The following is an 18,726-nucleotide window of genomic DNA, read 5'->3' as shown; positions in this document are numbered from 1 at the left end:
ACATTGAAATCCTTTAGTCGGTCATTGCCTTACTGCCAGAACAATCGCCAATATTGTTTACATCATGACGTCATTAGAGCTTTCACCCGTCCGATTCAAAACACGAAAAACATTTGCAATTTTCTTTCCATTAATGTTATATCATGAAATACCTTCAGCGGAGGTGTTAGTTTTTTATATAAGGAAAATATTCCTAGCGATGACCCCATGTTGACAATGGCTAATCAGACGAATACAGTATTAAACAAGGCTAAATCCGTCTGATAGTATAAGAAAAAAGAACTAGAGCTGCTGTGGCTCAATTTTGATGACCTCTGCATGATACTTGACCCTAATCATTAAAAACAATGTGTTGTACTCTTATTTATATACTTGTCATGGTTATGTTATGGTCAAGTTTTAGCCAAAAATGGGGGAGATTTTAACATTTGATCCATGATTGATCTTCGATTTCAAATTACCTCAGTTCCATTTTTTATATTCCACTCATGTCGAGGATTATCTTCACAAAGTTTAAGCCCATTTGGGCAAGCTTCCCGGGGCAAGCTTCAACAATTGATCTCGGGTGACCTCAGATTTTTTTTTCATGTTCCGCTCGAATCATATGCACCAAATTTATCGACCAAAGATTGAGGTTTTACCTCTATTTGACCTATGACCTTAGATGACCTCGGATTAATTTATTTACTATCATGACTGCAGCTAATCTGGCAAAGTGATTTTGGTAGTCTTAGTGTTTTTTGGTTACATTGTTGCTACTGACCCTTGCATGACCTTTGAACCCAAGTTGGGCACAACTTATATTAAGCTTCGGCCAGTGGTTCTTCTGACCATGTTTGGTGGCCAACATGTATTTTAGAGTAGGAATAGCATTTTAAAGATTTCCACAAAATCACCTCTATTAAAATGAAAGACAAAGATAAAGACAATTTATCGCGTCTGACGTCATCTGTCAATCAAACTCGAGCACGGTTTGTTTACAAGTGTCGTGATGATGACTTGCTGAACGCGGATTTATAACCGGGCGTCTTATTGTTAATTTGAACCTTTCGACATGCAAACCATCTCAAAAGTTAGGTCTTTATAGTAGGGAACTTTTTTTGGTGAAGGCACCATGTCCACAATGCCTAGAAAAGCTGCTTTATGCCTTGTAAAAGTACGTAATTTTTCGCCATTTGCTGCTATTCCTTTTCTCCGATCAGCACCAGATAGATCGGTCTTCCTTTTACGCGCTGATTAACCTGTCTAAACCAATCAAGGATCGTAATTGACAGTGACATCAGACGCGATAAATTGTTTTTATCTCTGTCTTTAATTATAACCCCTACATAACCTTTGCTCCCAAGCTGTGTAAACTTATATTAAGCTTGGGCTATCGGTTCTTCTGACCAAGTTAACGTTTGGTGCTCATAGCAGTTAGAGTAGGAGTAGCAATTCAAAGTTTTTCACAAAATGGCCCCTAATCCCCCCTTCATGACCTTTGACCCCTATCTGTGTGCAACTTATAAATTATTAAGCTTGGGTCAGTGCTTCTTGTGACCAAGTTTGGTTGAAATCGATACAAACAAGCGTTGGAAGAACTCAGATTTGCATGCGCGACAATATATAGCATGCGCGACAATGCACCACCTACATAAGAAGAAGATTCTGTAAGAAAAATCTACATGTAATTGAATGGGCTTCAACTTCGTCAATACTGCTGTTTTTCCTTACACTTGCGCTGGGATCACTGAATGTGCCTTTTAGACCCATTCAGTGATCCCAACGAAAGTGTACAAAAAATATGTTTATAAATTGCTTAAAAGTGAAAGATAAGTCACCCAAATTGGCAAAAAAACAAAAACAAAAAAACAAAGAAACCAGCAATATTGACGAAGTTGAAGCCCCATTCAAATACAATACATGCAGCTAATTTATATACTGTCAGTATATAAATTACAAATTCATGTAAATTCCTTATTTTTGTCTTATAAATATACGGCTTTCGGCTGAACCACTAGCAGGCTATATTAATACATTTATGACAATGACAAAGGTACCAAAATATGAATTTTGATGATTTTTACGATCGTCCCGATGAACAAATCACTGAATGGGCCTTTAATTTTTCCTGAACATAGTAGGGGATTTCACAACGTTAAGGGGTTGTTTGGAATGACAGGCGAGTCAGGGGTCAAAAACAAAATTTTTACCTTTTTGACCTCAGCACATGTGTATGTATGATCTGCCATACAAAAATTAAAAAAACAATACCTCAAAGTATAATTTTTTAATGTTTTTTGTCATAATCACGCTTTTCTACAAATTTCATCTGTTTGTACCGGGGCGTGTCTGTTGCCAGGTAGGCCTACATGACAGCATAGACACACGTTACAACCTTGAATAATAATACAGAATTGTGACGTTATATTCTTCTTAACCTATCTTAGAACTGCCTATTATTTCAATTGTTATACTGTTCTGGTTGGTTTATTGCATATACTGTATAGAAATTATGCAATATGATAGTTATTTATAACAGGAATGTACAACATTTAACACCATAATGTGAAATTCTTGTCAAATTTGAATCTTGAAAGATGATGAAATAATATACGTAATAACATTTAAAGCCGAAATGATGAGGTAAATGAAATAAATAAATAAATAATTAATTAATTAATTAATTAATTAATTAATTAATTAATTAATTAATTAATTAATTAATTAATTAATTAATTAATTAATTAATTAATAATATTTGGGAAATATCAACGTTAAAATTTCACGTTCAAACGTCGTCACTTTATGCCTTCCAAATAATGTACATTTTCCTGATTTTTGCCCTTAACTGGTGGCATTATTTTCATAAAGTCATTGAGGTTAAATGTTTCAGTTAATTAAACATTCATGCAATATGAAGGTCTTTCTTTTTGTTCACAATTAGGATAAAACTTAATTAATATTCAAGACAGTGGTAAGTTATGGGTTACACGCCGATATTCTTGAGGTCATTAGTCCAAAACCCAGTAATTTTGTTCTATACCCTAAACTTCACTAACTTATAACCTAAGCTTTAATCCTAAACCTAAACCTAGCCCTATAACCCCAAACCTTAACCCATGACTCTCTGAATCCTAACTCTCACTTCTAACTCCTCACCACGCAACCCTTAATACACACACACACCCCCACCCCACACATCACACACCGCGTAGCACCCACATCCACACACCCACACGCCATCGACCATGTCGACTTCAAACATATCCCCATATCCCAAAGACCTCACTCTGCTCTAACTCCTATTCTACCATATAATAACTCGTCATTAAAAAAAAATTTACATGCTGCTGTTGTTTTGTTGCTCCTCCTACTCGTTGGCTGATTTATACTTCAAGTGACAGAAGTCGTGAATTATGGAGGGTTTCATTGAACTTCTACCAGCAAAATATGGAATAATACTAACCAGAGATGTATCGTTCGAGTCCGGACTCGGACTCGAGTCCGACTCGAGTCCACTTTTTGTTGGACTCGGACTTGGCTCGGACTCGGATACAAAAAGACTCGGCTCGGCTCGGACTCGGACACAAAAGGACTCGGACTCGAAGGCGAGTCCGGTCCGAGTCCAGTCCAATGTCCAAATCTATGTAAAATGTGAAATGATTATCTACAAATGTAAAAATAGATCTCAAATTTGTTGACTTTACTTATTTGGCCATTTTCCAAATTAATTGGGGCTGTCAAATCTGTGACCTGTTATTATCCTACATATCCACCAAATTATTTAGATTTATCTGTCACTTAGCAGAATCATATTTTTGTTATCATTTAAAATGAAATAATTGATAATTAATCAAATGCATAATTTTATTAAATATTTGGACTATATAAAAATTTCTACAATGTAAGACTTCTTTCATGGAACTTTCCAATCCATTAAGCTCTTGAAAGAGAAACATGCACACTGGACCATACATCTCATCACTATAGTTTGCATGTGCCGGGGCATGTGCTCAGTAAGTGAGTACACATGACATTTGTGTGGGCCAATTTTGAAAATATGTTTAGAATTATAAAGGTGAATTTCTGTTAGTATTATTATTATTATAATGATGATGATGTTAATTTTCTATAATGTATTTGAATATATTGCAATTCATTTACATGTAATACTGCACACAGCCTATAGGTATGCCAGGCAAACCTATCTGCTACATGTAGTCAGCCAAATTCGCTTAGAACACAATACATATTTACATAGAAATTTAAAGGAACAGGTAGGTCAAGGAAACCTACATAAATATGTTTTCTATACTTCACTTGACCCAAATATGATTTTTTATGGCGATGAGACACTCGCACATGGAATTTTAGAGGGATTTTGACCCGGATTTGATGCAGTTCCACATAGAAAAGCTGCTATCATCATGAGACTAAGATCTAGAAACACCACCGAAATCCAGACAAACTAGTACCTAGACCAGCGACTTTGACTCGCGTAGTGAAGCCGACACTGCTTAGCAACGACTTGAACAAGGACGCATACCCGGACGCAAGCAAACAGATAATGTTCGCGTCTACAGAACATGTTGCATTTGACGCGGGCGATAACGGCGCAGTAACCACACAACCGAGAGCGTCAGAATGTACGCGATTATCTCCCCGCCTAGTAACCCCGTCAATCCGCAATATCACCTTGGATACAGGGCTTCACCTCCCGCTGTGGGTGGTAAGGGATGGGCAGTCATAGGTCTAGGTGGTATGTCTAAATCTTTTTGATGAAAGTCAATCTTTGACAAGATGTAACTTTGCTACGGAAAGTGCTATGACAAAACGGTTTTCAGTTTTGACTTTCTTTACTCAAGGGCTTTAATTTGATATATAAAATGATGCAGTTTGATGGCAAATTTGAATTCACCTGGCATACCTACAGCCTTGTCCCAATTAAGTTAACTGTGAGTTTACATGTAGTGTGCTACACACACACACAAAATACCCCCACATGCCTGCTGTCTGATACAGGTACTAGGTGGTCTGATACATGTAGTTTTTACCTTCAGGAGTAACCTCAAGGGGGTGACACTAAATTCACGGTTGTTCTATTAGCAACGCAAAACCTATGGAAAATTCCGCTGGTTTACTAGCTAGAAAGTGAGGCCAGTTATCGATCCGTTATGAATAATTCATGTTCGACCCCTTGGATCATGTTAATTAATATTGGCAAATAACAACGTTGTTAGTTTTGCGAACTTTGCCTGTTCAATGAGAGTATAGCGCGCCCCAATACATCTGGGCGCAAATCACGCGAAAACGATCCAGTTTAATGAAATGGCGGACGGGTATTCCCATCAGGCACCAGTGATATGTTCTTTCAAAGAAAGTCTACTAATTTGATATGAAATGACATTTTGCAATAGCAAAGTCAAAATTAGGACTTGAAGTCAATAATATGAAGGAAATACGTGACAGAGGCAAGGTGTGAAACACAAGTAGTATTTGAAGTTAAAATAACCTTTGATACCCGACCTGACCTTCCATAGCTTTCCATCATGGCGCCTTATTCGTCTTTATGTATTTCTATTATGCTCTCAAGTAAAATAAAATACAATCTGCACTAAGCAGACAGAATGTTACTTGGCTCCCTGCATGAATTGTTGATTTTATACGGAAGTAAAGAAATACACAGTTGCCTGCAAGCCGTGTACCATACTCTAAATACTTACGGTAAATCTGAATAATGGTCACGTGTTGAAATATCATGTGTTCGGGAAATCACGTGGCAACCTTTTAAGATTTCAGACTTGTTTACTAGTTAAATTGACATTTGTATTATTGATTATTTATCTTTGCTAATTAATATATCTTTTAAATGCTGATAAATCGTGGTTGGCTGCCCATATTATATAAAAACTAGCGGGATACCCGCGCTTCGCGCGGGTCCCCGCTAGATGAGTAAATGGGAGCGATCACTAAAACAGGAGGAATTACTGAAAAGGTAGAATCATTGAAAGGTAAATTTTATTTTTCTAAACCTGTCCCTTCTTGCATTTCCATTTTCTTTTCAGTTTCTTCTGCACGGGCCTAGGTTGTTTCCATTAAAACAAAATGCTATTTAGCTTGTTATTTTCTGTGTCCATGTTATTTATCTATCTAGGCCTAACCCCATTCCCATTATTTTCTAAATCTATCCTTTCCCTTTATAGCTTCATTTTTATTAGCTGCTTAGCTTGTGATTTCCCGTTTCCTTCAGTTGTTATTTATTTTTCTTATTTTTCCTGATTAGTTTCTAATTTTAACTTCTTTTTCCCTTAATTTTCCTGATTAGTTTCTTTCTTTCTTTCCCTCTTTAGTTTGCTCCCGTTTCATTTAGTTACTGCAACCATAACCCGTATAATAGGCCTACCCGTACCTTTTTTGTCTTCTTCTTTTTTTGTTTTTATTCATTTAGCTCCTTTCTTTCTCTTCAGTTTCTTTTGCATAGGTCTATTTTGTTCCCATGCTGCTTAGCTTGTGATTTCCGTTTCCACGTTATTCATTTATTGAGCCCCGTTCCCATGCATTATTTTATAAATCTACCATTTCTTACATTTCTCCTTTTAGTTTTGGCTTTTTTCTACATTTTATTCCCATTTCCTGCTTAGTTTCTGATTTCCCGTTTGAATTTTATCTATTTAATTCTGTTCTCATTATTTTAGTTTTTTTTACATGAGTTAGTTAGTTAGTTATTTACCGAATCCAGTACCATGCATATAATCCACAACCAGACCCATCCATAGGCCTACCATTTCAGTTTTGTCTTCCTTTCTTTTCTTTTCAATTTCTCTGGCACGGAAAGTTGGTCTGTGCATATTATGCACCCCGTACGTGCGCGTCACATTGCTCAGTACGCCGACGTACTAACGCCAACCCCCTGCTGCCAGTTAGTTACGGTACGCGCTACCACTGAGTTTTGACAACAAAAAATCCCGGGAAAATCCCGGTTTTAACCATATTTTCACTGATTTTGAGGCCAATTCTTGGTCTTGACCGTTTTCAACCAAATAAAGTGCAATGCGTTCCCCGTATATTCCTCAATCTCCCGTATGAATGTGGCTGTAAAACTAAACGACGATTCATTATAGGCCTAGAATAAATAATAAAATTCACGCGACGTAGCCTTAATCTCTTGGCTGCCAACTTCGGTGCAGTGGCGGAAAATGGGGTGCGTAGCTCTGCGTAGGGGCGAAAAGCTCGTAAGATCATTCTTAAAGTACGCGATGTTGTGCATCTAGATAGCCTGAATCATTTCTTGGCCACCTCGCAGTTGGCAGAAAACTTTGGCACATACAATTTGATTTTTTTTTCTGTGTGTGCAGTATGTCCTAACTAGTTTTTGATGGTAAAAACAAAAGGATTTCAGTATCAGTAGAATGCACAGTGACCGCCACTGATGTTGATGAAAATGTATTTGTATGATTTTTTATTTCAAGAGTAGTGAGATATGATTAGGTTTCTTTTATATTAGTGGTTGCTTGTATATCCGATTATTCATGGTACGTAAAATAGTTGAGTAATCAATCAATTGACTGATTATGTGTTGTGCCCCTTTGTGTTGTGTTTTTTTTAAAAAGTGTTTAAAAAGTTTGTATAACTTTTTCGGATTTTATTTATACTAGAAGAAGAGGGCAGCCTATGCACAGGCGAGAGTAGCACTGCCTCTATATATTAATTCCCAAGATCATTGCAAGCCCGAGAGAAATATATGATAAATGGAAACTGATTTTGCTGATTTCGGACTAGCAGCTTTAAAAAAAAACAGTACTTAATACACTGTGACATTTTTAATTCACTGTTGGAACTTCATCATAGTCTTGCTGTAACTCGCCACCGGGACTTCATAGTGTTACTGTAACTCGCCACTGGGACTTCATAGTGTTGCTGTAACTCGCCACTGGGACTTCATAGTGTTACTGTAACTCGCCACTGGGACTTCATAGTGTTGCTGTAACTCGCCACTGGGACTTCATAGTGTTACTGTAACTCGCCACTGGGACTTCATAGTGTTGCTGTAACTCGCCACCGGTGACTTCATAGTGTTACTGTAACTCGCCACTGGGACTTCATAGTGTTACCCATGGGAATATCTAAAAATAGCCTGACTCTGTGGGGGGTAACTCGCCTTTTTAACTCGCCTTTACCTAACTCGCCCATATTGTAACTCGCCTAAAACATGCTCTCCTTTTGAAGAAAGTGTGTATGGTTGGTCCGTGGTCTATGGTTGAGTCAACAGTGTTGGGTGGGGTTTGGTAGAGTGGTGTGTGGTGTGATGCAGTGAGTGACCTTCTCATCACATTTCTACAATTTTATCATCAAAATGCCATAAAATTATGCGGAAACTTTAAAATTGACCTTTTTCAGCAAATTTGTATTGTAAATTTTTAAAATAAGCAATCAAATATAAAATAATGACCTAATTTTTCAAAATGTTGTACCAAATGACCCCTTCTTTCAAAATTTTATACCCAATTACCCCTTTTTCATTTTGTTATACCCAAACTAAGCAATGCCAATAGGTAGATACCTGTCACATTAAAGTTGAAGACCCCCCCCCCCACCACCACCACCGGGCATGGACTCTCACCCCGAGTCCGGACTCGAGCCAGACTCGAGTCCGGACTCGGGTCTTATTTTTCTTGGACTCGGACTTGGCTCGGACTCAGCACCCCTGGACTTGGACTCGAGTCCGGACTCGGACACAAAAGGACTCGGACTTGGCTCGGACTCGGATACAAATGGACTCGGCTCGGCTCGGACTCGGACAAGCTGGACTCGGGTACAAGTCTGATACTAACACAAGACACCAATCGAGATGATGATACCAGCCATAATGGAAGGCTTGTATTTGACCTTCTTATGAATCCAATTTCGTGGCGAGAAGTTGAAAAGGTAATGTATATTTCAAGAAATTTGGGTTCAGCTCGTATCATCAATTCCGTAAATATGGCGTATAGAGGCACAACTTGACAATAAACTGAACTATTTAAACGTAAAGGACGCACTGGATACACATAAATTTGTGTTTCCTTGCTGGCGGAATAGTTGCAAAACTCTTTTTTGTCAAAAAAGTTGGACAATTTATGAATTATGATTGGCAAAATAGCGAAAGGCAATAGACTTTTCCAACCATGTAAAACTACACTGGGTTGTTGACATGGTCGACATACATTAAGGCATATGCATGTTCCTAAAGTAGGAGGTAAGTACTATAATTAATTGTTTAAAGTACTCAACATACCAGCAAAAAGTCATAGGGTCATCAGAGTACAGGGACTTTGTGAAATACTGGGTACAAAAAAAAAGTTCGTGAGCCGATGTGCAACATCAAATATAAAAGCCGATTTACATAATTTCCCATGACCTTACAGAAGTGATCATGCTCAAATATAAAACTATAGAGTTTGGTCCTTGATATGCACCATCAATTTTGTACTTGTGATCAATATTGCTAGGCAAACAATCACAGCAAACATGCCAAAATCCTCCCATTTCTCCTCCATTTACAAACAAATAAACCCATCCCTTAAACCAGAGAAGATGAGAAAAGAGGAGATCGCTCGAACATATAATCCGATTACCCACAGTTAACCTCCATTCACTTTTCTTTGTTTGGGGTACTTAAAATACCACTTGAAACTTCCTTTGTGGTAATCTGTTCATCCGCCGCACGGTCGACTGATTCAGTAGTTCTCTTAGTGGAGAAAATATTCCACACACGGAAGTACATCGTTAAATTCCCAATTTCGCAGTCAAATCATGCTTTTTTTTTTTTAATAAAATAATACTAACCAGGGTGACCATGATTTTTAAACGAGTGAAAAAGCATTATATATATCGCAACTCCCATTAAAAAATCAAAAGTTTTATTAAGTTATGTAAAGTCAAGCATAATTAATTTTCCAATAAAATTAATATAAGGTCAAAGGAAAAGAAATTTAAATGATAACCATTTGAATATTTGCGGTAGTTTACGGAAACTTAAAACTAGTGTAATCAGTAATTCAAACTCGTGTCAGTTTCTCCATATACTCCCGTTTTGTGTCCAAACGTGTCCAAAAATGCTATTTGGATCCAAAATGAGGGTCTTTTCACAGGGATCTCAGGTCAAACTTAGCAGCCGGTCATGCCAAACAATACAGAAATTATATTTCGCGGTCAACTGACGTAACAAATTGATATCCGGGCATGCGCCGTTTAGAGCTAGACAGTCGTGACTCGCAAAGCCACTTATCGTATTAGTTGATCAATCGGATTAGATCATTGTTTCCATCAATAGGCGGATGCACACATTATTTATTTGATGTGGGCAGCGAGCGACCTCCTCTTTTATCATCTTCTCTGCTTAAACATACTATGATTACATCATTTACATGTACATGTACACTCGTTGATATCATTTAGGCCTATACTATTATTAGTGTACATTAAAAGAGTATACGTAGGTCTGCAAGACGTTTAATTCACACAACAAAAAGAGCACTAGAAAAGGGGGAGAATGGCCGAAAATGAATCTAACATCGAAAAATTGGATCAAATTCAGCGTGCTCAGCGACAAAACATGAATGCCTGTGGAGAAGCTGGTGACAAAGATGGCATGCTACTGCACTACGCGAACGTAGCGGATACATATGATACAGTAAGGATTTATGTTTTCATGTGCTAATAATTTAAACAGTTTTATGTAAACTTTAACACGTAGGAGTGACTTTCTGACTTTCCAGCAAAGAAGGAAACAGAAAAAGGGAATAGAAAGAAAAGTGGGCAAAGAAAGAAGTGGAAAGGCAAAAAGGCGAAAAGGGAAAAACAACCAAGAATGACTCGGTGAGTTCTCAATCATTTGCGACCATTGGTTTGGAAGTCGAAGACATTCCCACCACACTGTAACGTCTGTATTAATCGGCGTGACGTGGCGTGGAACGTGCCCACCCCCCCTTGATTGCAAAATTTAGAAAATCTCATAGGAAAATTGCCGAAAAATGTGCCCCCCCCCCCCCATCAGACCCGGTGCCCATCCAATCATGATTGGTGCCCCCAGGGTTGTGTTTGAGGGGTGTGCGTGAAGGGTGTGTATCTTGTGTGATTGGGGGGGTGTATGGGGCCTATGTACTGGTCAATGCTCAATATTTTCATATTTTTCGTAATTTTCTCGTAGAGCCTATTGTTGTGACGATAATTCAGTCAATAATTGATTATTGATCATAGGGCAGAAAGCCATGAATAACCATTCATCAAGTGAACGTTTTTATATCCGATTCCCTGCATCAATTGCACTGAGTGAACCAATGATTTGTTTCTCCGTTAATAAATTCGTCACTCCTTGCTAGCCTTGCGACTGATGCACATCTACTCAACTTTGGTTCACGATGAATAGTTAGACTGGTAACATGATGACGATTCTAATGTCATCATGTCTTGCACGTGATTCATATTAAATTATACTACTTATGTGATGTAACTCTGGTAAGGTTTTATATTAATTCATACACTTTGTATTTTGATCAGTTTAACGTAAATTCATAATAAATTCTATGATACGTAATTTCTGTTTCATCTTGTTCATTTAGAGATTGTCATTCCCGTTTCCGTTCATTCCCTCATCCCTTGGGACTCCAAATCTGGTACCTCGCTCTTCCTTCCCATGACTAATTCCCCAATTCAAAAGTCATAATACTATTGATTATTTGATTATTATAATGTTGTTGAATTTGTAGGCCTATGAAAAATTGTTGCAGTTCTTTTTTTTTGCTGAACCATGAAATGGTATCAGCTTATAATAGTGAATGTTACTTGCTTACTAACTTAATTACTGACTATTATAGTATAATACCTTTTGGTCTGAAATGGACATATCTTGAAATACCACAAGGGTATGACCCCCCCACCAAGTGGTGTTAAATGTAAGAGAAGAAAGTAAAGAATATAATGTGGTGACACTTATCATAAGATCCAGGTCAATATTCATATGGGTCCAAAAATATGCAAAACACACTGACATATGAAGCAAGTGTTTTTACAAATTGCAAATTTCACCCTCAGAGAAATACTGTGGCGAATTCTCAATATTTAGGGGTGGTGCAATGATTATGTGTACCCCAGGGTGGTGAATTATAGGGGGGCAAAGGTTTTTGGCAGGCCAAAAGGGGCAAGCATTTTTGGCAGGTCGAAAGGGAGGAGGTCAAGCGATTTTTGGCAGGTCGAAAGGGGGGCAAGCGATTTTTGGCACAGATAGTTATGGCACCGTTTCTATATTACGCCCTAAAAAGGTGTAGGAAAACGTTAGAAACACGTTCAAATATGCAAAACTGCTCGCTGCGCTCGCAAATATATGATAAGATAATTGAAGGTTTTAAATTCAGGTTCCCAAAAATCTTGCATGTGTAAGGGGGGGGGCAGAGATTTTTTGGCACGTCGAAAGAGGGGGGCAAAGATTTTTTGGCACGGCCAAAGGGGGGGGCAAGCGATTTTTGTCAGACTATTTTGAGAATTCACCACCCCAGGGGTACACGTAATTATTGCACCACTCCTTATATATCTTGTGTGCTGCCTAACATAAGTTTAATTTTTGTACTTTGAAGGTTGTTAATATCAATTTTTAATAATTTGCCATAGAATTTGTAGTATAGACTATATACAAAAAAAAAATTCTTCGTATTCTGGTTGTGTGTCTGATGTGCGCTCTGCCTCTGGAAAGGTTGGACATAAGAAGATAATAGAGTCTTTAAACCACTTTCTTTTCATAAACATAATAAAATGTCGACGTTGCAACTTAAAGACCCATTCAGTGATTTGCTCGTCCGGACGATCCTAACGGACCGGACGGCTTCAACTTCACCAATACTGCTGTTTTCGTCGATTTTTGCCAATTTTTTCATTTCAAAAATACCAAATGACAATTTGAATGACTTATCCTTCACTTTTAAGGGGGTACTACACCCCTGCCCAATTTTGTGCCTATTTTTGCATATCTCTCAAAAATTATAGCGCATTGGTAACAAATAAGATATGTATATTATAGGGGCAAGGACTATAACTACTGCACTGGAAATTTTATTTCAGCACAGACAACAGTTGTGGAGTTACAGTCAAAATGAGGAAAACCAATATTTGATCAATAAATCAATAACTACTTGCCTTGAGTTGCTGAATTTTCAGTGCAGTAGTTGTAGTCCTTGCCCTTATAATATACATATCTTACTTGTCTTATAGGGTCATCAGAGTACAGGGACTTTGTGAAATACTGGGTACAAAAAAAAAGTGCGTGAGCCGATAATTATGCAACATCAAATATAAAAGCCGATTTACATAATTTCCCATGACCTTACAGAAGTGATCATGCTCAAATATAAAACTATAGAGTTTGGTCCTTGATATGCACCATTATTGTGTACTTGTGATCAATATTGCTAGGCAAACAATCACAGCAAACATGCCAACATCTTCCCATTTCTCCTCCATTTACAAACAAATAAACCCATCCCTTAAGGTTAAATACAATTGATTTTCAAGGCTTGATTCCAGAGGGGCGTAAGTTAATAATGGAAACAGCCATGCAGAAAAGAATGAACTCACGCGTACAAGAGTGTATCAATCTTAACTAGGGCCACGGGCTCGTGAGTCATCCTATATGTTGCAGGGATAGGGAAGGGGCGACCATGATAGGACCATATGGGCTGATGGGGGGGGGGGGGTGATTGTGGGCAGCCGTTTTCGGCAATTTTCCTTTGGATTTTCTAAATTTTCAATTTTTTAAATTATCCTGGATGATATCTGTCGTGAAATAAATCAATGCTTCTATAGGCTATAATAGGCCTAGTATGCCTATTTATACCCTGATTATGCAATATATAGGCCTACAACAATAACTACAACAACAGTAACAAAACCAACAACCAATATTTTGTTAATCTAATTTGTAAAAATATATTCAAAGGCCGCGCCTATTAGACTAGTAGGCCTATAGCCTAAAAATTCCTGAATTATATAATGGAAAAAAAAACCGGGCAAAAACAATCAATTGCTGCAGTCAGGAAGAAAGAAACGAACAAGAAAAAAGAAAAAAGAAGAAAGTGAGAGAAAAATGAAATAAAATAGATGGAATGGACCACATAGGGACTCGAACACGTACCAAAGTTTCCAGCTCAAAACTATAGTCGAACGTCGTGAGCTATACTGAGTGATCTGTGAAATCGATTGATCTCAAACTGACTATTATGGAATAGTGCATACCAGGCTCTTATGATAAGCAATCTCATCACCGCTGTAAATGTCGGAGGTATCGATGGCGAAAAACCTCGATTTTTGCAAAAGTAGCTTAAATTTGGAGTGAAATTCAAATGGTAAAGGAATCGACATACTTTTGAGAAATAATGTAGGCAGTTAGAAATCAAAATTAATGTTCCACAATCCAGATATCGATAATGTAACATAACAGTGTTTTGTGGTACAAGATTCTCGAAAAGTGTTCCCAAAAACGGGCTAATAAAATTTAATCGGTACTGTTTTTGGTTCTTCCCCATGGCAACATTATTTCTTTGGTCGATTTGTAGTACAATACAAAAAAGGAGAAAACGATCACTCGGCGTAGTTTTATACGGAGCGAATATTTGAAAAAAACTGCATGGAACGTGTTTTTGATCTTGTGAACATGGTGCGTAAAAATGATTTAAACGAAGGATTTTCAAACGGATTGTAAAAATTTGTATAAACACACAAAAATAATGTTAAGATACATCCATGCACCAACATTTGACTCACTGCGATATTTGATTGCTGAAAAATGCGATTTTAGAGAACATCTTTATACGTCTTTTATACGTTTTTTATACGTTTCTTCGTGTAACCTTAAACATACTATGATTACATCATTTACATGTACATGTACACTCGTTGATATCATTTAGGCCTATACTATTATTAGTGTACATTATAGTACGTTTAAGGGACCCTTGGACTATGTTTGCCAGAAGAGAGGTAGAAGGTTAGATTTGAGGTGCATGTGCTTGGTTAGAATGTTAAATGAAAGTTTATACATGGCCTAGCACCTACGGACATGCGCAGACGTGTGACAATGTTAACCTTGCGTGCATGCTTCATACCTAATTCGTTTATTTACACACACCACACGAGAAGCATATTCGAAAGGCTAGCTTCGGGCGACGTCGCAATAGATGCTAGTAGATGCAAGTATGAATACAATATCATCCAAGAGTATAATTATAGAGGGAATTATGCTATGCCACCGCATCCGCAGTAGGCATATGGTCATGTTTTTTATGTTGGGCACCAGTTACGTTGCATGTGTATTTTTCAAATAAATCACATGCTTTTACAGGTTTGGTACTATAACTTCAAAAGTTTACATTAGAACCCAATAAAAGTATATATTCTGAGAGCATATACTCAGACGATTTCAGAAACCATACAATGGGAGTAATTATACAGGGTGACCCATATAATATACAGGGTGTAACAAGCAAAATAAGAATGAAAATATTAATTCAGTTAGGGGTGTCACCCCTCGACGTACATTGATAATGTAAAGCTTTGAGACATGTTTAATATAGTTAACTTAATTGCCCACCTAGCCATATGGAACTTTTAGCGATCAAGTACTTCAATTATGTAGATACAGGGTGGTCAACAATCTGTCAATATTTATATAAATTTCTTTAAAACACCCCTTATCTGGCACTGGAGATGCACATTTTCATGATTGAGGCATGTAACTAGATGTACAACAAGCTCAACAATCCAGTTTTGAAAGTTAAAAGAGAATTCGACAAAGCGTTTTCGTAAAATGGACTTTTGGATCAAAATTGAGCATGAGGGCGCTCTTTCAGATTTGTCGCAAACTGTCTATGTTTTACTAGTTTTTAGTTTACTGAAGTAAAGAGGATCACAACCAAGGTCGGCTTAAGAAATTTGAGCCTTTTATCATGTTTCGTTTGTCCGTAGCATCCTTTTGAATGTTGCCTACATTAAATCCCTATTAAATACATAGAGGTCAACGAACTTTATTAATGTAGCAACAAGTAATTAGTAATTTTTAATTGTCTAATTAACCAATACTGAGGCAATGAATAAAACATGATATCACTTGGCTGAGATCAAGTACAGAAAAAAGTAGAAATCCATCAATAATGTTTATTGAAGATCATGTGGCGGAGGATCACCATTGTACAGCATTGTGATCCTCCACCACATGATCCTCCACCACATGAGCCACCCCTGACTAAGTAGACTTAACGAGTTACAGTAATTAGTACAAATGAAAATGATTAATTTTTGTTTCAGAAATTGAAAGACCAATGTCTAAGGAAAACAATAGTACTGAACAAGCTCATAATAAATATCAAATAAACAAGCTACATGCATGTAAACACGTCTTGATGAGTAAGAATGCAACAGAGCCGCCCTTTTTAAGTGCCCAGTATAAAAAACATGACCATATATGGTACAATGTCATTAAACACTCGGACAAGTATTCAGAATCAAAGGTCTTTTGACAGCAACGGTTGAGTACGCAATCTCTAAACGCTGCATAAATAGACAGATTTGCACTACAGACCTTTAGTTCAGGCCACGCACACAGAATATTTTGTTTACTCCCCAACAGGCATTACAAACGCAGGCGTGTATTAAACATGTTTAACGCCAATTGGAAAAATCACACAAGTACTAACCAATACTTTGTAATTCAGAACATGTTCAGAAGCACATACTGCATTAACTCTAACTTGTTCCCACAAAATATTCTTCACACAATTGATATATTTCCCATGCTATTATAGTTGATATCAGAGCCTTCATCAACCATCACACAGGTATTTCGTATCTTTAAACATGACAGCGAAAATATCTGTGACATTATTTCCCGCTTGAAAACTTTCATGATGCAGTCATGACTACAGTAGAATTCATCTCGACCTTTGCAGGACTTAACCCCATTAAAAGCTATTAAACCAAGATAACACTCATTGAAACAGCTCAACTGATTAAATCGGATCTTCTCTGGTTGTGCACAAGTGTCTGTTTTCATGTGCGATATCGCAATAAAGCTGGTATTCATAGCTTCAGTTGGGTAACCGATTATAAAGGAAACGAAAGGAAACAATGGTATGTGTACCTTTGTTCACGAAATGAGACAATGGCGTGCTTTTTGTAAACCAGCATTCTTGAAAATGAGCAACATAATGATTGTTGACTTAACACGGTTTTTAAATAATTTCTTCATATTTTTGGTGTTATCTGTCGTTTACATGTCCTTCCTAAAACACAAAAGTACGACCCTCTCCAAACACCTAAATTAGCTAAAAATTTAGGACATGTTACAAAACTATATTGTCTAGAATTTTAGAAGAGTACTTTTAATATTGGCCGGTTATTTTTCACACAGCGACGTTAACTAGGCAATGTACTATTACCTATAACATTAACTAAAACACCAAAGTACGAATATTTCCAAACATCTAAATTAGCTAAAAATTTAGGACATGTTAAAAACTATATTTTCTAGAACTTTAGAAGAGTACTTTTAATATTGGCCGGTTATTTTTCACACAGCGACGTTAACTAGTCATATCCCCATACTTTTAACGTAGGGCTATTTGTGGAGGTCACGCGTCAATGGGAAAGAGCACTGTGTATTGTGTATAGGAAAACGGACAGTAACTGCAGTATGTCTTTGATAAAGAAAAGGTGGAGGGAAACCCCATTTTGTTTTAGACTATATTTTCACTAATACAAGTTATAGGCCTATGATGTAAGGTATTAAAAGAAAAGAAATAAGTATAATATTGATCAAATCAAGAAGAAATCAGAGATTTTTTTCCTACTCGCACATTACACACGAGGCAGGCCTGTGTTATATGATTATAAGGCCTACGGTAAAAAAAGATAATATGCTATTGTCTGTCCAAATAACTTAGACACCCGGTTTTTAGGATATATTTCGAAAAGTTTTCACTTTGGCAAAAAGTCATGAAAGAAAAGTTGCTAAACACGGTTAGACCTAACATAAATTATTAATAAAGCGATGAAAAAATATTCTTCCTTGTCTACTTTTATTCAATTTTGACCGATTTACAGCAAGATATCTGGGTCCAGCCGTATATTCCTAATGACTTGAAACTTTTGATGGGATAATCTATTTACAGTAAGGGGTGTTTGAACATTGTATCATGCATATCATGATATTGATCATTGATTCCACCCTTTTTTCTTGAATCCTTTTACTAATTCACAATAATGGCGGTCTACTCAAATGCATTCAAAAGCATGTTTGCAATCTACCGCGAGAGGTCGTCTCACACGCATACAAATACACTACGATCAAATAGGTTGATGACAATATTTGATTGAATGGACTGCACTGTGCCATGATTTCGGTGAAGGACATCGGTTCAACTCCTTTGTTTGGAGCCAATCAATAATTTCATGCACAACCTCTATAACTCAAAAGATGTCACAGTTGGTGCATTATAACAAATGATAGGGCAAGTATACTATGCGTCTGGAGTGTATTGTGATTTATACTCCTCACCAATAACATCAGAACATTCATAGGGCATACAATTTGTATTTTCTTAGAATTGGGCCAAGCCAAAAGCATGCACAGAAGAAGATTCAAATACCGCGCCGAATTGTTGTAATTGGTTGAGGGACAGCTGGGATCACTGAGTTAATACACTAAGAATAAATATGCCAATC

The sequence above is a fragment of the Amphiura filiformis genome, chromosome 12 (assembly GCF_039555335.1).
Source record: "Amphiura filiformis chromosome 12, Afil_fr2py, whole genome shotgun sequence".
Classification (NCBI taxonomy): Eukaryota; Metazoa; Echinodermata; class Ophiuroidea; order Amphilepidida; family Amphiuridae; genus Amphiura; species Amphiura filiformis.
Note: the sequence above shows the minus strand (reverse complement) of the source record.